This window comes from Theropithecus gelada, unplaced genomic scaffold, assembly GCF_003255815.1.
Source record: "Theropithecus gelada isolate Dixy unplaced genomic scaffold, Tgel_1.0 HiC_scaffold_15875, whole genome shotgun sequence".
In the NCBI taxonomy this organism is placed as follows: domain Eukaryota; kingdom Metazoa; phylum Chordata; class Mammalia; order Primates; family Cercopithecidae; genus Theropithecus; species Theropithecus gelada.
In genome coordinates this window covers 137,410-161,552 of record NW_020257631.1, presented here as the reverse complement: position 1 = coordinate 161,552, position 24,143 = coordinate 137,410, and the positions used below count along the sequence as shown (strand labels likewise).

The 24,143-nt window shown below is 37.7% G+C and overlaps 1 pseudogene; it reads left to right on the top strand.

Moving 5' to 3' along the window:
* The window catches only part of LOC112617062, a 128,289-nt pseudogene extending 104,899 nt beyond the window's left edge, over positions 1-23,390 (top strand).
* The last annotated feature ends 753 nt before the right edge of the window (positions 23,391-24,143 follow it).

Here is a 24,143-nt window from a genome sequence, read left to right as displayed (position 1 = left end):
ATTTACCAAAGTTGAATCACTTAATATTGTATAGAAGTCAGGACACAAAGCATAGAAACTTCTAAGTATGCATAGCTGAAAATAATCTGTTGTTCGCTTAGTAACTCTCATATGAGTAATAATGGAAACTTGATTCCAAAACTCCCACTCTCCTTAGATGTCCTTTCCTTCCAGAATATTTGGAAGACTAACATTGTTTTAAATTAGATCCTCCATTTTCCCTTAGTTTTATATATTTATTTATTTTAAGTTTTCCTCCATTAGTCTCCAATAATGTTTTTGCCTGATTTTACACTGGTAACCACACAATCAGATCTCTAGCTTGCTTTGCTGCCCACTCAAAAGTTGATCTCCCTTGGAAAGATGCTGTTGTCAATATTCAATCTTAAGTGGAAGAATACAGTGCTGTCCTCCATACTACTCTGTCCTAAGCATGGACATGCTCCTAATTCCTCAAAGCACAGATTAGATTGTAACATTTAATAAATTGTTCTTTAAGACTTGAGGATAACAGAATATTATCCTCATGGGTACCCAATACAGGGAAACTTCAAGCTAGATTTCGTTGCTAGGTACGGTTCCTTAAACTCTATGTCCATCATAAATGCCAGCATTCTTTCCCACCATTCTGGGAAGACTTCAGGAAATCTGAACATTGAGAATTGTCAGCCTTCTGCACAGATCTAAAGTCAGAGAACTCTTTCTTATCCCCAGTCTAAGATCAGTCTTCAGTTTCTATTCCCAAATCATTTCCATTTTAGGATTATCCATTCACTACCCATGCCCTCTCCATAGTAAGTCATCTTTGTCTTTAGTTCCCAACAGTGCACTCACATTAGGGTGCATAGACTGACATAATTTATTGCCCAAGATCTGAGTTATCCTGTTTGGCATACAAATTCATTAGACCACAGACACAAACTTAAGGTTAACTTAAGCATTATTAAGTTCAGATCTACTGTTTATAGGTTGTGCTCTAGCTTGAGGAGAATATGAGATCTTGTAATCTTCAGGGTCTCAATTCCAATCTCCAGATTTTAGTTGCTTCTACAAGAACACACACACACACACACACACACACGCAAACACAGACACACAGACACGTACACACACCCTCAATAAACAATAATTTCCAGAGGCATTGCCATGTAAATCATTATTTCAAATATTTCTTGAAAAGATACATGGACCTAGAAATGCACTATTTACCACAAAAATGTCACTATCTCATATGACCATAGAAAGCATAGCAAACTTCTTAATTTCAGAAGAGGAACTTGCTTTGCATTTTCATGATTAGAAAAACTCACTACAGTGGTTTTAAATCTCAAAGAAAGTTAGTACCCCAAAGGTGAATTCAAGCCTTTCACCCTTTTAAAGCTAAAGCAATTGTGAGCCATCAAAAGTGAAGTTATTTCTAGCTTTCCATATCTCTTTAAAATTCAAAGACTTTTGAGGCAAATTTTCTTAAAACTTAAGGAATTCGTATTTTTTCTGCTCAGTCTTCTCCATAACATAATTTCTCCGAAGCATCTATACCATAAATAAGAGCTTAGCCTTGAGAGGGTGGTAGACAACCTGCTTTCCCCTTGCCATATGTAATGCCCATGCTCCTCTTGGTTTAATCAAAATAGAAACACAAGTTAGAAACACTTTGTTATAGCAACTTTGCTTTTGAGGTGTATATTTGAGTTTATTCCTATTTGTCTTTAAGCTAAATATCTGTGTTAACATTTGATCTCTTTCCTACTTTCTAGGCTGTCCTAAGCAATAATATCTTGGTCTGCTTCTTTCTTGGACTACAGGGCACCAATTTCAGTTTATTTCTGTCCTATTTTCTTCCTCCCTTCCTTCAATATAGTGTCTCCTCTTCCTGTAATTGCTTATAGAAAATCACCCCTTTCTGATTCTACTGTGCCTTTTATAGTGATGGCATATAATGCTAGTCTGTCTTATTTGATTCTAATTAATATGCCTCCCAAATGTCTCTGGGTGACCTGACTTTTTAAGGAACCGGACTAATTGGAAGAGCCATCATAAATTATATACATTTATATCATTCAATACCATATATAAGTTTGAAACATAAACTAATATCTTCACAAATCACTTAGTACCTAGGCTTATGAATGAAGGAAATAATTGATTACATTTGAATTTTCTCCCTTTTCTCTTCCAAATGCTCTAGAAAAAAATAGACACTTGCAGATTTTCTGTTTTAGTAAAATAAAGATTATGTTCAAAGAGGCATCCAGATTTTTCAGCAACCTTTAAAAGATTAAATTATCCTAATGAGCACCTTGGCCTGTGTTGCAGATTGAATTGCATCTTCACAAATTATTGAGCTGAAGTCCTAACCACTAGTACCTCAGAAAGTGATCTTATTTAGAAACAGGGTCATTGCAGATACAATTAGATGAGATGAGGTCATACTGGAGTAAGATGGGCCCCAATCCAACATCACTGGTATACTCGTAAAAAGGAAAAGTTTGGACACAGAAACACAGGGAGAATGTCATGTGAAGGTAAAGGCAGAGATTAGGTGATGCTTCTACAGGTCACGAAACACTAAAATTCCCAGTGAATCACCAGAGGCATGGAACTGATGGTTTCACAGCCCTCAGAAGGAATCAACCCTGATGAAATCTTAATCCCAGATTTCTAGCTTATAGAACTGTGGAACAATAAATATCTGCTGTTTAAGTGACTCAGTATTGGGTACTTCATTATGGCAGCCTGAAAATATGGTTGTCTTTGGCTGCCCATAGAAGAGATGATATGCATGACTAATAGACTCGTTTATGTTAAAGAGAGGAATTACCTCATGCTTCTCAGCAATGCTCCTAAGCCTTATAAACTGCTTTAATTCTTTCTACTCTCTGCTAACAATATGAGCTTTGCAAACATAGGCATTTGATTTATAGGAATAAAGCTTGATTAAAAGGCTGTGCCTTATAAATAATCACATGTACCTTGGGTCAATATATAAGAAGTTCATTGTTAATTTGGATAACTCTGACTTGGCTTCTTCAGGAAAACACAGCACATGGCATGTACTGAAATAGAGGGAATTAGTACTGGGAGTTAGTTACAAGAGTTGGGAGAGCTGAAAAGCGAAAAACAAGTTGGTGAGGAAGTGAAGACCTTTGTTACAGGAGAAAACACCACCATACATGGGGCTGGAGAACCAAAGGAGTATGTGGTGTTATCAGAGACCCAGAGTTAGGCCTGCTTGATTGCAAGTAGATAAATGGCAGAGGATCTCCAGGGAAGCTGGGCCCAGGGAGCGAAAACCTGTCCAGTGCGGATGCTGCTGCTAGAAGAGGCTGCCTGAGGAAGAGAGAGAAGATGAGCGATACCCTGGCCTCTCCTTTCCTTCCGCCTTCCTATCTATTGTCAATGCCTCCTGATGGCTGGACTTATCTGTCAGCCAGCTGACACTGTGGCCTGGGAAATGTAGGTTGCCATGGAAATGTAAGAAATATGTTTTTTGTTTTTGTCCAAAAAGCAAGTAACTGGCATGGCCAGCATTGAGAGATTTTCAGACACGGTGACAGTAATTGTCAATGTTTCAAAAATGATAGTCAAATTTTGTTAAAAAGTGAATTAGCATTTATCGAGTGCTTACTACATGCCAGACACAGTTTGATGTTTTAATATTTGCATATGTTATCTCATTTACTCTATACAACAAACTTATGATGCAAGTATTATTAAGCATATTGAATAGAAAAGGATACTAAAGTGCAGAATATCTAAGTAGTTTATATATTATTATATTTCTAGTGGTAAAATAGAACCAGCATGTGAAACGTGTTTTGTCTGACTCTAAATCAAAGCCCATACAAACTCTCTCCACCACTACACATCGTAGTTCGTTAAGCTATGTACCAGGTTTGGAAGAGAAGGGTAGAACATGGTAATAGATGGAAGAGGTGAGCAAGTGCTCATGGAAAGTGATAGCCTGCATAGGGAACACAAAAATGGGTCAGAGAGTTGAAAGACAAATTTGTGGAAGTGCAAGAAATGCAAGGTAGCAGACTGAGATGGAGACTTAGTACAAATGGGCAAGCATTCTTTAAAAATTAATAAACTAGGCCAGGCACGGTGGCTCATGTCTATAATCTCAGCACTTTGGGAGGCTGAGGCGGGCAGATCACTTGAGGTCAGAAGTTTGAAACCAGCCTGGCCAACATGGTGAAATCCCATCTCTACTAAAAATACAAAAAAAAAAAAAAAAAAAAAAATTAGGGGATGGTGGTGGACACCTGTAATCTCAGCTACTGGAGAGGCTGAGGTAGGAGAATTTATTGAACCCAGGAGGCAGAGGTTGCAGTGAGCCAAGATTATGCCACTGCACTCCAGGATAGACGACAAAGCAAGACTCCATCTCAAAATAATAATAATAATAATAATAATAATAATAATAATAATAAACAACTCTATTTCTAGAGAAGTTTTAGGTTCATAGTAAATTTGAGTGGAAAATACAGAGTTCCCACATACTCCTTGTTGCCATACATGTACAACCTACCCCACTATCAGCATTCCTCAATAGGGTGGCATACACAATTAATTAACTTACATTGACACATCATTATTACCCAAAGTCTGTAGTTTATATTAGGGTTTATTCTTGGTGGTGTTCATTCAGGGAGTTTGGCAAATGTATAATGACATGTATCCACCATTGTAATGTCATACAGAAGAGTTTTGCTGTCATAAAAATCCTCTGTGCTCAGCTTATTTTTCTCTTTCTCCCTAATCTTTTTACTGTTACTAATCACTAATATTTTTATACTGTTTCCATAATTTTGCCTTTCCCAGAATGTGATATAGTTGGAACATATGAAATGTAGCCTTTTCAGGATTGGTTTCTTTCACTTAGTAACATGCATTTAAGTTTCCTCTATGTTTTTCATGGCTTGATAATGCATTTCTTTTTTAGTACTGAATAATATTCCGGTCTGAATAAATCTCAGTTTATTTATCTACTCAACTACTGAAGGACATCTTGGTGACTTCCAGGTTTTGGCAAGTACAATTAAAGTTTCTATAAACATTGTGGGTGGACTTTCATGTAGGCATAAGTTTTCAACTCCTTTGGGTAATAACAAGGAATGAGATTGCTGGATTGTGTGATAAGGATATGTTTAGATTTGCAGGAAACTGCCAAAACTGTCTTTGTTGAGCATGGCTGTACCATTTTGCATATATACTAGTAAAGAATGGGAATTCCTGTTCTCTGTATCCTACCCAGCATTTAGTGTTGCCGGTGTTCTGAAGTTTCACCATTCTAATAGTTGTGTAGTGGTATCTCATTGTTCTAATTTGCAAATCCCTAACGACACACGATGTTGAACATCTTTTCATAAGCTTAATTGGCATCTGTGTATCTTCTTTGGTGAGAAGTCTGTTAAGGTCTTTGGCCCATTTTATAATTGGATTGTTCATTTTCTTATTGTTGAGTTTTAAGAGTTCTTTGTATGTCTTGAATAATATTCTGTTATTAGACGTTTCTTTTGCAAATGTTTTTTCCTACTCCGTGGCTTGTTTTCTCATTCTGTTAACATTGTCTTTTACAGAGTAGGAGTTTTAATTTTAGTGAATCTAGTTTACCAATTCTTTCTTTCATAGATCATGCCTTTGGTGTTGTATCTAAAAGTAATTTGCCTATGTTTGCAATGTCAGGTTCATTAAAAATATAAAAAAATTACACAAGGTAATTTAGGACTTTAAAAATATTGTCTTCTATGGTTTTATATTTTTTGCATTTTATATTTAGGTCTATGAGTCTATGTTCACTTACAATTATTTTTTGTAAAGGGCCCAAGGTCTGTGTGTAGATTCTTTTTCTTTTTCTTTTTTGCATGTGGATGTTGGTTTTTCCACACTGTTGCTGAAAAACTGTCTTTGCTCCATTTTACTGCCTTTGTTCCTTTGTCAAAGATCAGTTGACTTTGTTTATATATAGGTCTATTTCCAGGTTCTGTTTTCTGTTCTGTTGATTGATTTCTCTATTCTTTCACCCATACCACACTGTCTTAATTTACTCTATTTTTCCAGTAAGTCTTGAGGTTGGGTAATGTCAGTCCTCTGATTTCGCTATTCTCCCTCAATATTGAATTGGCTATTCTGAGTCTTTTGTTGGACCATATAAACACTATAACCAATTTGTTGATATCCACAAAGTAACTTTGTGGGATTTTAGGATTGCAATGAATCTATATAGCGAGTTGTGCAGAAATGACATGTTGACAATATTAAGCCTTCCTATTCATGAATATGGAATATCTCTCCATTTACTGAGTTCTTTGATACCTTTGTAAATGTTTTATAGTTTTCCTCATATAGATATTAGACATGTTTTGTAATTTCTATCTAAGTATTTCATTTTGAGGTGCAGTAACGTAAATGGTAGTATGTTTTTCATTTCAAATTCCACTTACTCATTGCTTATATATAGGAAAGTGATTAATTCTTGCTTATTAACCTTTCATCCTGCAACCTTGCTATAGCAGCCTTGCTATAACTGCTTATTAGTTCCAAAAGGTTTTTTGTTTATTCTTTCAGATTTTCTATATAGATGGACATGTTCTCTGCGAACAAAGACACTTTGATTTCTTCCTTCCCAATCTGCATGCCTTTTACTTCTTTTTCTTGTCTTATTGTATTTAACAGGAATTCTAGTATGATATTCAAAAGCAATCATAAGAGGGGACGTTCTTGCTTTGTTCTTGATGTTAGTGGAAAAGCTTCTAGTTTCAAACCATTAAGCATGATGTTAGCTGTAGGTTTTCATAGAAATTCCCTACTAACTTGAGGAAGTTCCCCTCTATCCTAGTTTAATATATATTTTTTAATCATGAAAAGGTGTTGAATTTTGTCAAATGCTTTTTTGTATCTATTTATATGATCATGTGGTTTTTTTTCCTTAGTTTGTTGTGGTGGTAGACTACATTAATTGATTTTTGAATGTTGAACTAGCCTTGCATACCTCGCATGAATCCTATTTCGTCATGGTACATAACTCTTCTATTAGATTGGTGCAAAAGTAATTGCAATTTTTGCCATTTAACAATAATGGCGGGCTGGGCGCAGTGGTTCATGTTTGTAATCCCAGTACTTTGGGATGTTGAAGTGGGTGGATCACCTGCGGTCAGGAGTTTGAGATCAGCCTGGCCAATATGGTGAAATCCCTTCTCTACTAAAAATACAAAAATTAGCCGGGCATGGTGGCGGGCACCTGCAATCTCAGCTACTTGGGAGGCTAAAGCAGGAGAAATGCTGGAACCCGGGAGGTGGAGGTTGCAGTGAACTGAGAGCCATTGCACTCCAGCCTGGGTGACAACAGGGAGATTCCATCTCAAAAACAAACAAACAAACGAACAATAATGGTAAAAATCGCAATTACCTTTGCACCAACCTAATAGTTCACTATTAAATTTAGTTTCCTAATATTTTGTAGAGGATTATTGCATCTACGTTCATGAGAAACTTTGATCTGTAGTTTTCTTTTCTTGTGATGCTTTTGTCTAGTTTGAGCATTAGAGTACGTAATATTTGCATCATAGAATGAGTTAGGAAGTACTTCCTCTACTTTTGTCTTCTCAAAGAAATTACAGATAATTGGTGTAATATAAAAAAATAAATATTAGGTAGAGTTCACCAGTAAACCCATCTGGTATTTTTTGTTTGTTTGTTTTAGAAGGTTATTAATCATTGATTAAATTTCCTTAATACATATAGTCCTAGTCGGATTGTCTGTTTCTTCTTAGGTAAGTTTTAGAAGATTGTGTCTTTCAAGGAATTGAACCATTTCATCTAGGTTATCAAATCATTGTCATAGAGTCAACTATAAAGTTACATTCATAACATTTCATTATTATCCTTTTAATGTCCATGGGAAATGTACTGATATTCCATCTTTCATTTACGATATTAGTTTATTTGTTGTGTATTCTTTCTTATATAGCCTGGCTAGAACCTTATGAATTTTATTGACTTTTTCAAAAAGGTTAGCTTTTGGTTTTGTTGATTTTCTCTATTGATTTTCTGTTTTTAAAGAATTTCAATGTTTTAGATTCAGAGGGTACATATGCAGGTTTGTTACCTGGCTATATATGAGATATTGAGGTTCGGAGTACAATTGATTCCATCACCCAGATACTGAGCATAGTACCCAATAGTTAGCTTTTCAACACTAGCCCTCCTTTCTCCCTCCCCTTTATGGCAGTCTCCAGTGTCTATTGTGGCCATCTCTATGTCCATAAGTACCCAAAGTTTGGCTTTCACTTATAAATGAGAACATGTGATATTTGGTTTTCTGTTCCTGTATTAATTTGTTTATGGTAACGGCCTCCACCTACATCAATGTTACTGCAAAGAACATGATTGTCATTCTTTTTAATGACATCATAGTATTCCATGGTATATAAACAAATGGCCACATTTTCTTTATCCATTTTTTTTCTTTTTGTTATGTTATTTTATTTTTACTTTAGGTTCTGGGATACATGTGCAGAATGTGCAGGTTTACTACATAGGTATATGGGTGCCATGGTGGTTTGCTGCACCTATCAACCCTTCACGTAGGTTTTAAGCCCCACATGCATTAGCTGTTTGTCCTGATGCTCTCCTTCCCCTCCCCTACTGACAGGGTCTGGTGTGTGTTGTTCCCCTCCCTGTGTCCATATGTTCTCATTGTTCAACTACCACTTATGAGTGAGAACATGCAGTGCTTGCTTCTCTGTTCCTGTGTTAGTTTGTTGAGGATAATGGCTTCCAGCTCCATCCATGTCCCTGCAAAGAACATGATCTCATTTCTTTTTATGGCTGCATAGTATTCTATGGTGCATATGTACTACATTTTCTTTATCCAGTCTTACCATTATTTTTCCTGATCCTCTTACTCATTCCACCCTCCACCCTCATGTAAGCCTCAGTGTCTGTTGTTTCCCTCTATGTGTTCATGTGTTCCCATCATTTAGCTCCCACTTATAAGTAAGAAGATGCAGTATTTCATTTTCTGTTCCTGCATTAGTTTACTAAAGATAATGGCCTCCAGCTCCATCCATGTTCCTGCAAAGGATATGGTCTTGTTCTTTTTCATGGCTGCATAGTATTCCATGGTGTATGTGTACCACATTTTCTTTATCCAGTCTACCGTTGTATAGCCATTCTGGCTGTTAAAAAGTAAACAAATAATAGATGCTGGTGAGGTTGTGGAGAAAGAGGAACACTTATACACTGTTGGAGGGAGTGTAAATTAGTTCAATCATTGTGAAAGACAGTGTGGAGATTCCTCAAAAACCTAAAGACAGAAATACCATTCGATCCAGCAATCCCATTCCTGGGTATATATTCAAAAGAATATAAATTATTCTGTCATAAAGACACACACACACATTTGTTCACTACAGCACTATTCACAATAGCAAAGACATAGTATCAACCCAAATACCCAACAATGATAGACTGGATAAAGACAATGTGGTACATAGACACCATGGAACACTATGCAGCCATAAAAAAGAATGAGATTGTATCCTTTGCAGGAACTTGTATGGGGCTGGAGGCCATTATCTTTAGCAAACTAATGCAAGGACAGAAAACCAATATCTCATCTTCTTATATATAAAGTGGGAGCTAAATGATGAGAAAACATTGATATACAGAAGGGAACAACACACACTAGGGCCTAACAGAGGATGGAGGTTGGGAGGAGGGAGAGAATAAGGAAAAATAATTAATGGATACTAGGTTTAATACCTGGGTGATGAAATAGTCTGTATCACACACCTCATGACACAAGTTTACCTGTATAACAAACCTGCAAATCCTGCACATGTACCCCTGAACTTAACATAAAAGTTTTTTTTTTTTAAAAAAAGCCATTCTGACTGGTGTGAGATGGTATCTCATTGTGGTTTTGATTTGCATTTCTCTAATGATCAGTGATATTGAGTTTGTTTCATAAGCTCGTTGGCTGCAATTATGTCTTCTTTTGAAAAGTGTCTGTTTGATAGACCAATGGAACAGAATAGTGATCTCAGAAATAAGACCACTCATCTTCAGCCATCTGATCTTCAACAAACCTGATGAAAACAAGCAGTTGGGTAAAGATTCTCTATTTAATAAATGGTGCGGGGTAAACTGGCTAGCCATATGCAGAAAATTGAAACTGGACCCCTTCCTTACACCTTATATAACAATTAACTCAAGACAGATTAAAGACTTAAATGTAAAACCCAAAACTGTAAAAACCCTAGAAGAAAAGGCAATACCATTCAGGAGAAAGGCATGGGCAGAGATTTTATGACAAAAATATCAAAAGCAATTGCAACAAAAGCAAAAATTGACAAATGGGATATAATTAACCTAAACAGCTTCTACACAGCAAAAGAAACTATCATCAGAGCGAACAGACAACCAATGGAATAGGAGAAAATTTTTGCAAACTATCCATCTGACAAAAAACTAATATCTAGAATCTACAAGGAACTTAATTTTACAAGAAAAAAAAAACACACCATCAAAAAGTGGGCAAAGGACGTAAACAGACACATCTCATAAGAAGACATTTATGCAACCTATAAACATCAATATCACTGATCATTAGAGAACGGCAAATCAGAAACACAATGAGATACCATCTCACACCAGTCATAATGGCAATTATTAGAAAGTCAAGAATAACAGATGGTGGCGAGGCTGGGAAGACATAGGAATGCTTTTACTTTGTTGGTGGGAGTGTAAATTATTTCAGCCATTGTGGAAGACAGTGTGGCAATTCCTCAAGTATCTAGAAGCCGAAATATCATTTGACCTAGCAATTCCATTACTGAGTATATACCTAAAGGAATACAAATCATTCTATTATAAAGATATGTGCATATGTATATTTATTGTAGCACTATTCACAATTGTAAAGACATAGAATCAACTCAGATGCCCATCAATGATAGACTGGATAAAGAAAATGTGGTATATATACACCAGGGAATACTATGCAGCCGTAGAAAGGAATGAGTTCATGTCCTTTGCAGGGACATGGATGGAGCTGGAAGCCATTTTCCTCGGCAAACTAATACAGGAACAGAAAACCAAACACTACATGTTCTCACTCATAAGTGGGAGCTGAACAATGAGAGCACATGGACACAGGGGGAATGGGGAACAACACACACTGGGGCCTGTCAGGGGGTGGGGGGATGACAAGCTTCAGGACAAATAGCTAATGAATGTGGGTCTTAAAAACCTAGGTGATGGGTTGATAGGTGCAGCAAACCACCATGGCACACACTTACCTGTGTAACAAACCTGCATGTCCTGCACATGTATCCCAGAAAACTTCAAATAAAATAAAATTTTAGAAAAAGTCACATGAAAAAGAAAAGTGTCTATTCTTGCCTTTTGTCCACTTTTAATGGGTTTGTTTGCTTTTCTTGCACATTTGTTTAAGTTTCTTATAGAAGCTGGATATTAGACCTTTGTCAGATGCATAGCTTACAGATATTTTCTCCTATACTGTAGGCTGTCTGTTTACTTGATTATTGTTTTTCCTGTGCAGAGACTCTTTAATTTAATTATATCTCACTTGTCAAATTTTGTTTTAGTTGCGATGGCTTTTGGCTTCCTACCATGACATTTTTGCCAGTTCCTATGTCCAGGATGGTAATGCCTAGGTTGTCTTCCAGGGTTTCTATTATTTTGGGTTTTACATTTAAGGTTTTAATTCATGTTGAGTTGATTTTTGTATATGGTATGAAGGAAGAGTCCACTTTCTTCTTTTTTTTTTTTTAATTATACTTTAAGTTCTAGGGTACATGTGCAGGTTTGTTACATATGTGTACTTGTACCATGTTGGTGTGCTGCATCCATCAACTCATCAGCACCCATCAACTCATCATTTACATCAGGTATAACTCCCAATGCCATCCCTCTCCCCTCCCCCTCCCCGTAATAGACCCCGGTGTGTGATGTTCCCCTTCCCGTGTCCAAGGAATCTTGTTGTTCAATTCCCACCTGTGAGTGAGAATATGCAGTGTTTGGTTTTCTGTTCTTGTGATAGTTTGCTGAGAATGGTGGTTTCCAGCTGCATCCATGGCCCTACAAAGGACACGAACTCATCCTTTTTTATGGCTGCATAGTATTCCATGGTGTATAGGTGCCACATTTTCTTAATCCAGTCTGTCACTGATGGACCTTTGGGTTGATTCCAGGTCTTTGCTATTGTGAATAGTGCCGCGATAAACATACATGTGCATGTGTCTTTATAGCAGCATGATTTATAATCCTTTGGGTATATACCCAGTAATGGGATGGCTAGGTCATATGGTATTTCTAGTTCTAGATCCTAGAGGAATCGCCATACTGTTTTCCACAATGGTTGAACTAGTTTACAGTCCCACCAACAGTGTAAAAGTGTTCCTATTTCTCCACATCCTCTCCAGGACCTGTTGTTTCCTGACATTTTAATGATTGCCATTCTAACTGGTGTGAGATGGTATCTTATTGTGGTTTTGATTTGCATTTCTCTGATGGCCAGTGATGAGGAGCTTTTTTTCATGTGTCTGTTGGCTGTATGCATGTCTTCTTTTGCGAAATGTCTGTTCATATCCTTTGCCCACTTTTTGATGGGGTTGTTTGTTTTTTTTTCTTGTAAATTTGATTGAGTTCTTTGTAGGTTCTGTATATTAGCCCTTTGTCAGATGAGTAGATTGCAAAAATTTTCTCCCATTCTGTAGGTTGCCTGTTCACTCTGATGGTAGTTTCTCTTGCTGTGCAGAAGCTCTTTAGTTTAATTAGATCCCATTTGTCAATTTTGGCTTTTGTTGCCATTGCTTTTGGTGTTTTAGACATGAAGTCTTTGCCCATGCCTATGTCCTGAATGGTACTACCTAGGTTTTCTTCTAGGGTTTTTATGGTATTAGGTCTAACATTTAAGTCTCTAATCCATCTTGAATTAATTTTCGTATAAGGAGTAAAGAAAGGATCCAGTTTCAGCTTTCTACTTATGGCTAGCCAATTTTCCCAGCACCATTTATTAAATAGGCAATCCTTTCCCCATTGCTTGTTTTTCTCAGGTTTATCAAAGATCAGATGGCTGTAGATGTGTGGTATTATTTCTGAGGGCTCTGTTCTGTTCCATTGGTCTATATCTCTGTTTTGGTACCAGTACCATGCTGTTTTGGTTACTGTAGCCTTGTAGTATAGTTTGAAGTCAGGTAGCGTGATGCCTCCAGCTTTGTTCTTTTTGCTTAGGATTGCTTTGGTTCTTTGAGCTCTTTTTTGGTCCCCTATGAATTTTAGAATATGTTTTTCCTAGTTCTGTGAAAAATGACCTTGGTAGTTTGATAGGAATAATGTTGAATCTGTACATTACTTTGGGCAGGATGGCTATTTTAACAATATTGATTCTTACAATCCATGAGCATGGAATGTTTTTCCATTTGTTTGAGTCATCCATGTTTTTTTTTCAGGAGTGTTTTGTAGCTCTGCTTGTAGAGATCTTTCAATTACTTGATTAGATGTATTCCTAGATATGTGTGTGTGTGTGTGTGTGTGTGTGTGTCTGTCTGTCTGTCTGTCTATTATAAATGGAATTGCATCCTTAATTTGGCTCTGAGCTTGAGTGATATTGCTACACAGAAGTGCTATTGAGGGTTTTTTTTTGTTTGTTTTTTTTGAGACAGTCTCGCTCTGTCGCCCAGGCTGGAGTGCAGTGGTGTGATCTCAGCTCACTCAAGCTCTGCCTCCAAGGTTCATGCTATTCTCCTGCCTCAGCTTCCTGGGTAGCTGGGACGACAGGTGCCTGCCACCAAGTCTGGCTAATTTTTTTGTAGTTTTTAGTGGAGATGGGGTTTCACTGTGTTAGCCAGGATGGCCTTGATCTCCTGACCTCATGATCCACCTGCCTTGGCCTCCCAAAGTGCTGGGATCACAGGTGTGAGCCACCATGCCCGGCCCAGAAGTGCTATTGATTTTTATACATTGACTTTATTTCCCAAAACTTTACTGAAGTCATTCATTAGCTCAGGAGCCTTTTTGTGGAATCTTCAGGGTTTTCTAAGTATAGAATCCTATTATCAGTGAAGAGAGACAGTTTGACTTCTTTTTTTCCTATTTTTGATGTCTTTTATTTCTTTCTCTTAATTGCTCTGGCTAAGACTTCCTGGTTTCCTGTTATCAATTATATGTATTTCTGCTCTAATTTTTATTATTTCTTTTTTATATTTACTTTGTATTTTATTTGCTCTTTTCTAGTTTTTTTGAGGTAGAAGCTTAGCTTGTTGACTTTAGACTTTTATCCCTTTCTACTTTACACATTCAAGGCTATAAATTTCCCTGTAAACACTGCCTTTGCTATATCCCACATATTTTAATAAATTGCATATATATTTAGTGAGTAACATTTTAAAATTTCTTTTCAGATTTATTCTTTGATCATGTGTTATTAAGAAGTGTGTTGCTTAGCGTTCAAGTACTTTGAGATTTTTCAGCTATCATTCATACTGAATTGAGTGGCTTTTTTTTTTCTTTTTTTTTTTTTTGACAGATTCTTACTCTGTCACCCAGGCTGGAGTGCGGTGGCATGATCTCAGCTCACTTCAACTTCACCTCCCAGGTTCAAGCAATTCTTCTGCCTCAGCCTCCTGAGTAGCTAGTACTATCGGCTTGTGCCACCATGCTGGATAAATTTTGTATTTTTAGTAGAGACAGGGTTTCACCATATTGGCCAGGCTGGTCTTGAATCCCTGACCTCGTGATCTGCCCACCTCGGCCTCCCAAAGTACTGGGAATACAGGCATGAGCCACTGTGCCTGGCCAACTTGTGTTTTATAAACTGGAATGTGGTCTCTCTTGGTGGATGTTCCATGTAAGGTGAGATTAGTGTTTTATCTGTTTTTGGATGAAATAGTCAATAGATGTCAGTTGCATCTAGTTGATTGCTGTTGTGTTCAACTATGTCTTACTTTCTTCTTACTGAACCTGCCCATTTCTAATAGATAGGTAGTGAAGTCTCTGAGCAATAGTGGATTAATCTATTTCTCCTTGCAGTTCTATTAGTTTTTGCCTCATGTATTTTGACATTCTGTTTTTAGGAACACACTCATTAAGAACTGCTATGTTTCTTTGGATAATTAACTGATATTTCATTATGTTATGCCTATCTTTATCCCTGATAACTTTCATTGCTCCGAAGTCTGCTCTACTTGAAATTAACATAGCCAATACTCCTTTCTTTTGATTTTTGTTAGCATGGAATATCTTTCTCCATCCCTTTACTTTTAATCTATATATGTCTTTATATTTATTGTGGGTTTCTTGTAGACAACATATAGTTGGATTTTTTTTTGATACATACTGATGATCTCTGTCTTTTATTTGGCATATTTAGATTTTTGGTGTTTTGGTGGATTATTTAAAGAGACCGAATCTATGACAGACTGGTACACCTGAAAGAGATCTCATGGATATCATCCATGAGAACTTCCCCAATCTAGCTAGACAGGCCAACATTCAAATTCAGGAAATCCAGAAAACCTCAGAAAGATGCTCTGTGAGAAGGTCATCTCTAAGACACATAATCATCGCATTCTTCAAGGTCAAAGTGAATGAAAAAATGTTAAGGGCAGCCAGAGAGAAAGACCAGGTCACCTACAAGGAGAAGCCCAACAGACTAACAGCAGACCTCTCAGCAGAAACCCTACAAGTCAGAAGAAATTGGAGGCCAATATTCAACATTCTTAAAGAAAAGAATTTCCAACCCAAAATTTCATATCCAGCCAAACTAAGCTTTACAAGTGAAGGGGAAATAATATCCTTTTCAGACAAGCAAATGCTGAGGGAATTTGTTATCACCATGCCTGCCTTACAAGAGCTCCTGAAGGAAGCACTAAATGTGCGAAGGAAAAATCATTACCAGACACTACAAAAACACACTGAAATACACAAACCAATGGCACCATGAAGCAACTGCATAAACAAGTATGCAAAATAATCAGTTAGCATCACGATGACAGGATGCAAAATAGTCAGCTAGCATCATGATGACACATAACAATACTAAACTTAAAAATAAATGGTTAACTGTCCGAATTAAAAGACATGGAATAGCAAGCTGGATAAAGAACCAAGATCCATTGGTATGCTGTCTTCAAGAGATCCCTCTCACATGCAATGACAGACATAGGCTCAAAATAAAGGGATTGAGGAAAACTTATCAATTAAATGGATAGCAGAAAAAAGCAGGGGTTGCAATCCTAGTTTCTGAGAAAATATACTTTAGACCGACAAAGATCAAAAAAGACAGAGAAGGGCATTACATAATGGTAAAGGGTTCAGTTCAACAAGAAGAGCTAACTATCCTAAATATATATATGCACCCAACACAGGAGTACTGAGATTGATAAGGCAAGTTCTTAGAGACCTTCAAATGAAGTTTTGTTCATTTATTTTCCTTCTTTTTTCTCTATTCTTGCCTGCCTGTCTTACTTCAGAAGGACAGTCTTTAAGCTCTGAGATTCTTTTCTCCGCTTGGCCTATTCTGCTATTAATCCCTGTGATTGCATTATGAAATTTTTATAGTGTGTTTCTCAGCTTTATCAGATTGATTACATTCTTCCCTGTACTGGATATTTTGTCTGTCAGCTCCTGCAATGTTTTATCATGGTTTTTAGCTTCCATGTATTGGGTTACAATGTGCTACTTTAGCTCAGTGAAATTCATTTCTATCCACATTCTGAATTATAATTCTGTCATTTTAGCCATCTCAGCCTCAGCCCAGCCAGTTCTGATCCCTTACTGGAGAGGTGATGCAGTCATTGGAGAAAAGAGGGCACTCTGGTTTTTTGAGTTTTCAGCCTTCATCTGCTGTTTCTTTCTCACCTTTGTGGGTTTATATACCTTCAATCTTTGAGGTTGTTTATCTTTAGATTTGTTTTTTCTTTTAACAGTCTGGACACTTTTCTATAGGGCTGCTGTGGTTTGCTGGGGCTCCACTACAGATCCTAGTCACCTCAGATTTTCCAGTAGTTGGGGGTATCTCCAGTGAAGGCTGTGAAACAGTGAAAATGGCAGCCTGTCCCTTCCTCTGGGAGCTTCATCCCAGGGGGATATGAACATGTTGCCAGCCTGAATACACTTGTAGGAGGTGGCTGGGGACCCTTGTTGGGAGGTCTCACTCAGTCTGGAGCAACAGGAGTGAAGATTCACTTAAAGATGCTGTATAGCCATGCTTTTGTAGAGCAACTATGCTGTGATGGAGTACTTCTTCTGTCCTTGATTGGCCTGGGTGCTCCAAAGCTTGGAGGCTGGAACGGCTAAGTCGTGGAAACAGCAAAGATGGAAGCTTGTCCTTCCCTCTGGAAACTCTGTCCCAGGAAGTTTTCAAAAGAGAACATCAACAGGAGTGACTGGAGGCCCCAGTTGGAAGGTTTTGCCCAGTGAAGAAGAATGGATCTGGGACCCACTTAAAGAAGCAGTCTGGTCACATTTTGGCAGAGCAGCTGTGCTATGCTGCAGGATCCTTTCCATCCTGAATCAGTTTGGATTCTCCAAAGTCCACAGGTTGGAAAAGCTGAATCACCCCAATAGCAAAGATGGTGGCCTCTCTCTCCTCCTGGGAACCCTGTCTGTCCCAATTGTTGCTGGTGGCTGGCTGGAATTCTAAACCAGTGGGTCTAATCCTGTGAGGCACCATGGAAGTGGGACCTGCAGACTGTCACTCCTAGGCCTCCTGGATTCAGACCTCTTTCCAGGGGTATGGATGGAGGTCCAACTCCTGCCTTGCCTAAGTGGCAGTCACTTTGCTGTGGAGCATGGAGCCATAGCACATAAAGCTCCCATGTCTCTGTGCGTGCCTGAGCAGCTGCTCTGCTGAGACTCCATGCAGTCCTGTGTGTCAGACCAAAGGCCCTGGTGGAGTGCGTTCACAGGGGAATCATCTGACTTGAAGGTTGCAAAGATCTGTGGGAGAAATGTGGTTTCCCAGAATCACACATTCACTCACCACTTCCCTGGGTGGGGAGAAGTTCCCTTGGCTTTGTGTTACACTCCCATTCCTGGGTGGGCCATTGTCCTGCCCTGCTTTTCTACATTCTCCATGGATTGAACTGTTTCCGCTGTTTCCTTGATCAGTCCCAGTGTGAGGAGCTAGATGTTTCAGTTGAAGGTGCCGTATTTACTTGCCCATTTTGTTCCTCTCTGTGATGAAAGCCATGCACACTAGCTGCTTCTAGTTGGCCATCTTGACCTGGAATCTCTTTTCTTTTTTGTTTTGATGCTTTTATTTAGCCTCAAAAATGGCACATGGATTTCTTTCTCTGTCTACCAGTTTTCCTCTCTCTCTCTTTCGTTCCTTCAAACCTTCCTTCCCCTCCCTCATGTCTTCCCTTCCTTCTCATTTTTACCTGCCTCAAAAACTGGCATGAAAGGAATTGGGCTCTTCTTTACTTCTTCTTCCTATGTGATAAGTACATACCAGGTCAGAAGATTGTCATTCTCTCTTCTACCTCCTGTTTTGCTCATGACTCACTTTGGTAGTTAAACCAAGGTGGGCAAGGCAGAATCTGCTTTGTGGACTTAACACTCCCAACAGGCGGGTCACTAAGATTAGACTGCAGCAGGTATTTGAAGGCCATCAACTTGGTCTCAAATACCAGCAACATTATTATGTTTAGCTTTGTCACAGAGTGGTGCATTTGAAGGGCATTGCACTATTATTATTATTATTTAATTTATTTAATTAATTTATTTTTTTTGAGACGGAGTCTCGCTCTGTCGCCCAGGCTGGAGCGCAGTGACTGGATCTCAGCTCACTGCAAGCTCCTCCTCCCGGGTTTACGCCATTCTCTTGCCTCAGCCTCCCGAGTAGCTGGGACTACAGGCGCCCACCACCTCGCCCAGCTAGATTTTTGTATTTTTTAGTAGAGGCGGGGTTTCACCGTGTTAGCCAGGATGGTCTCGATCTTCTGACCTTGTGATCTGCCCGTCTCGGCCTCCCAAAGTGCTGGGATTACAGGTGTGAGCCACTGCACCCGGCCTACACTATTATTAATAAGCTGATATTTAGTCCTTATTAGTCTGTGTACTTTCTATCAGCCAGAATTCTGGGAGAGGGTGGTTGGCACCCTGACTCTAACATTAACTTCTTTAACAGTAATAACCTTTATTAATTTTTCTGTTCAAGAATTCTCTCCTGTTTAGAAATTCTTACTGAGCTTACTCCATCAAAGTGATCTTAAATTTTAACATACTAAATGTAGCATGTTAATTTCTTAATATGAAGACCTAACCTTTCAGATCACTCTCTCACTACACCTGTTTTGACATCATTGTGACTTCCAGTGCTTTTGTGTCTTACCACTACCTATTTATCAGCATCAAATAGTTTCACTTCCCATTTTCTTCAACTTAAGCCCTGATTTGTCTTCTTTTAAACACCCTCATACCTACTCTTCCATGTCTTTTTGCATGTTCCTTATTTGATTAATACAATCATTCACCTTTATGATCCTGTATCTGCTCTGCTAAAGGCTAACTAGCATTAGTCAGTACTTTGTATCAATTTATGTTTCTAGATTTTGTCTTACTAACTTTTTATTTTAACTAGTCAACTTGAATTTTACCATACTATGCTAAGAGTATATAGTTAGATCCTAAACCTAGGAGAGGCACAGTCTGTGTTTTCAATTTCTCAGGGAAGACTTTTTTCTTTCTTTTCTTTTTTCATTTACAGCTGAGACAGAAACAAACTTCTTCATTTTTCGTTAGTAGGACAACATATTCTCCCCCCAACCCTGTCCCCCAGGATCTTCTTTTACTAGTAATCCAGTCCTTCGAGGCATCTCAGTAATTAAGGCGTGCCACTTCTAATTTTATGCAATTTTTAGTCTTAAGGCTTCAAAATATTTGCATGCCTGGGCAATATAGTCTGGACTCTTAGTCTTAACTGACTTTGATAGTCCCATTTTACTACTCAAGAGCTATTGCAGAATCAGACTTAGCATTGTTGCTATGGCTTCATTTTCCCTTTTATTCCTATCTTCTGGTATTTTCCCTTTTTTTTTTTTCCTAAGAGGTAAATTTTAAATAAGTTTGTTATATTTTATCTAGCACTAATTTGTTTTGTGTTTATTCAACATTGTTTCCAGCTTTCAACTTTTTTAAAATTATTATTTCTCTTTATTTTGATAGGTATTTGCTCACCCTAACCTACAGGTGGGGAAACATGACTATCCCATTACCGTGTGCAGAGCTAGGATTTGAACTCAGAAAGCCCACGCACTTTCCCACATACCCCAGGATGATATTTTAGTTTCTCAATTTTACTTTTAGACCTCATTAAATTATCATCCTCTTCTACTAAAATTAAAAAAGAGGGAAAACATAGAAGAAACATCTGCTTCTTATAACAATTCAACTTTCCAAACTCTTGAAAAATATTGATATGATTTTTGGGAATCATATTTAGATTATTAAACTTCTAAGTGAATATTTTTGGGGTGAAATATTTTATATCATTTTCCAGAGGCATAAGCTGTCCTCAAAGTATATATTAGTTAGTATTTTCCCCGGTTTTATTTATTTATTTATTTATTTATTTATTTATTTATTAACTTTTATTTTAGGTTTAGAGGTACATGTGAAGGTTTGTTACAGAGGTGAGCTCATGTCATGGGGATTGGTTGTACATATTTCATAACCCAGGAATTAAGCCCAGTACCCAACAGTTATCTTTTCTCCCCCCTCCCACACTCCACCCTCAAGTAGACCCCAGTGTCTGTCATTCCCCCTTTGTGTTCATAAGTTCTCATAATTTAGCTCCCAGTTGCAAGTGAGAACATGCAGTATTTGGATTTCTGTTCTTACGTTATTTCCAGATTTTAGATTTTAATATTTCAAGACTAGGAAGTATGAAATATTTTATTTAATTTCTTTGTAACTCTTTGTAACTCAGATAGCGAGCCTTCAGTATTGACATTATGGAGAAGGCACTTAGAGTGAAGAAACACAATTAGAAAATAATCTTCCAAAATGCCATCCTGTACATAGGAAAATATCTTGCATTTGAGGAAATCTTGCCCCACTGTGAGTCTGCCATTTGCATCTGCCAGGCATCCCAGAGGTATCACTGGCCTGGTATCAACTTGTGTGGCTGTGACTGTACTCTGTCCTTTCAAAAGTAAGACCGAGGAAGGCATGTAGGAGCAAAAGAGGTTAAAATCATACATATACATGAGCATATTTAATGATTAATGATAAAGGACCACACTTTCCCTAGTATCAATCCCATATTTATCTATGACCAGTACTTTTCCCTAACTAGCTGCTACTGGTGCCTTCAAATCTAGTGAGCATTTAGCAAGTTAACTGGCTCTAAGGGCTGAATGTATTGGCCTATATTGCTTGTGGCGGTTTCTATAGTTATCCTATATGCTTCCATATGAGAAATTAAAAATCAAATGAATTAAATATGAAAGAAAGTGGAAACATATTTGGGTGGGAAGTCCATAACTTAAACAACACTCTATATATGTACTCTTTAATATGTAGAGTGCTAAATAATTTGAAAATATGGATGACATGGATGATCTCCTAAGAATAAAAATCAGCAAAATTGATCAGAGAAACATAACACATAAGTAGACCAGTAACTATAGAAAAAATGAGTAAAATACCTGAGAAAAATGAATCCTACAAAGTGCCTAACCTGACAGAGAGTGTTCATCAGAAAGAAGATTAGAATTGACTTTAAAATCTCTTCTTATTTGAAAATTTTTCAAACCTATAGAAAAGTTAAAAGAGGAGTACAATTAACACCAGTGTATCCCACAACTAGATTTACTGTTAAAAATTTCCAAGTTTCCTCTATCTCTCTTTATGGATAGACACATATTTCTTTTTTGTCAAATCATCTGAAGGTATATTTCAACCATGGTGACACCTCACCTCTAAAGACTTCAGTATGCATCTGGCAAAACCAAGAACATCTTCCAACAAACATGGAGCCATCATCCTATCTGAGAAATCAATACTGCTTATGTAATGCTACACAGTACGTAGTCCATGCTAAATACCAAATTTCCTCATTTTTCCAAAATGTTTTATAAAGATGATTTTTCCCATTTTCATATAGGATCCAATAAAGGTTCACACACTGTAATTGTTATGTCTCTGTAGTATCCTTAGAATGCTCATCTTTCCCTCAGCAGACTCACTCTGTCCTTTGTGACTTTGAATCCTTTAAATAGGCCAGGTCAGTTGTCCTGAAGGATGTCCCATATACTAGATTCTTCTGTTTATTTAGGGTTTAATACAAAAATATCCAGCAAGAACACTTTCAGGCTCATTTGTTTCTGTTTGTATTCTATGTTTTTATTTTTGGCATAATTTCATATTTTGAACATGTAGAACATTTACATGCATCAAAAATCAAAACTGGTGGCACAGCTTGATTGGCCTGGTGGCAGGTGGGCCCAGATGTCAACCCTTCATGGTGGTTCAAGCTATAGACACTGGGCTGGAAGGCCCCAGAGGAGGCAAACCCCCAGCTCTGAAGTCATGGGATCTGACAGTATGGACAGTTAAGTGAGTCAGCACTTCTGTTGAGTCTATGAACAGGGGTTCAGCCATCCAGATAGGCTTTACAAAACTGAACAGCCACATTCAAGGCAAAAGGAGAAAGAGATGAAAATAATGGTGACAGCTCCAGTCACAAGCTACACAGAGGTTGGTTCATGTCCTTTTAGTGAGTCTACCAAGACCATTTCCCTGTATATCTCCTCTGAACAGCAATTCCATCTGCCCAGGCCTTCAGAGTCAGATGATTTTATTGAAGACACAGCCAGTATGACTATGTTTCATTCAATGGATACTGTAGGGCCCCAAAAATCAAGAACAACTTCACTTTGGGAGGCTGAGGTGGGTGAATCACGAGGTCAGAAGTTCAAGACCAGCCTGACCAACATCCTGAAACCCCATCTCCACTAAAAATACAGAAAAAATTAGCCGGATGTGGTGGCTCATGCCTGTAATCCCAGCTACTCAGGAGGCTGAGGCAGATTCGAGAATTGCTTGCAACCGGGAGGCAGAGGTTGCAGTGAGCAGAGATGGAGCCACTGCACTCCAGCCTGGGCCACAGAGGGACACTCTGTCTCAAAAACAAACAAACAAACAAAAACAAACAAACAAACAAACAAAACCCAAATAACAATTGACATTAGCAAGCATTTAAGCATTTTGAAGGAAGAAGGAAAAGTTTTAAAAGTTTTCAATGAAAAGGTTTATTACACTGCAGGCTACACCAGTCCTTTCAGATTGCTTAATAGAAATAATAAGTGTAATTGATTCAGAAAAAGGAGTCCTCCAAAGAAAATGAATGAGAAAAGGAAAGGATGTTCCACTGCTAGGGGAAAGCTTCTGTTTAACCTAGACGTTAACACTACCTATCATAAAGTCTGTGTCTAGCATCTTCTTTTTGAGAGCACTACAATGACTCAAGCTTATTTCCAATGTGCCTTTTTAGTATGTGAAGCTTTGTCTCAGGGGACAATAATCTATACACATGTAAATTGGTCATAACTATGGTGGTCTTTGTTTTCTGTGGGGATTCAGGGAAATGTCATGTCACTTCCCCCTTCTTCGTTGCATCACAATCATGTTGCCTTGCGTCAGCTGGATGCCATCCTCTACAGATATTATCAATAAAAATATTAAAGATTTAACAAATCAAAACTATAGAATGTGATATAATCAGGGAAGTCTTGTTCTCACACATACCCCATCTACTCCGTTCCTACTTATTTCTTATAAGAAACTTCCGTCATCAGTTTCTAGTTTATCTTTCCTGTGTTTTCTTTTGTAAAAATAGGAAACACATATTTATTTTCTTATTTTTTATTTCTCACAACAGATTTGACGTTACATACACTCTTTTCCATATTGTTTTTCTTAAAATAAATTTTCTTTTAAAATAACATTAGGCTTTCAGAAGAGTTGCAAAGATATTAGAGTTCTCATATGCCCCTCACATGGTTTCTCCTGAAGTTAAAATTATGTTTTCCTATCTAATATTTGTAAAACCCAAAAGAAAAAAATCAGTATTTACAAACGACTATTCACTGGATTTTACAAGT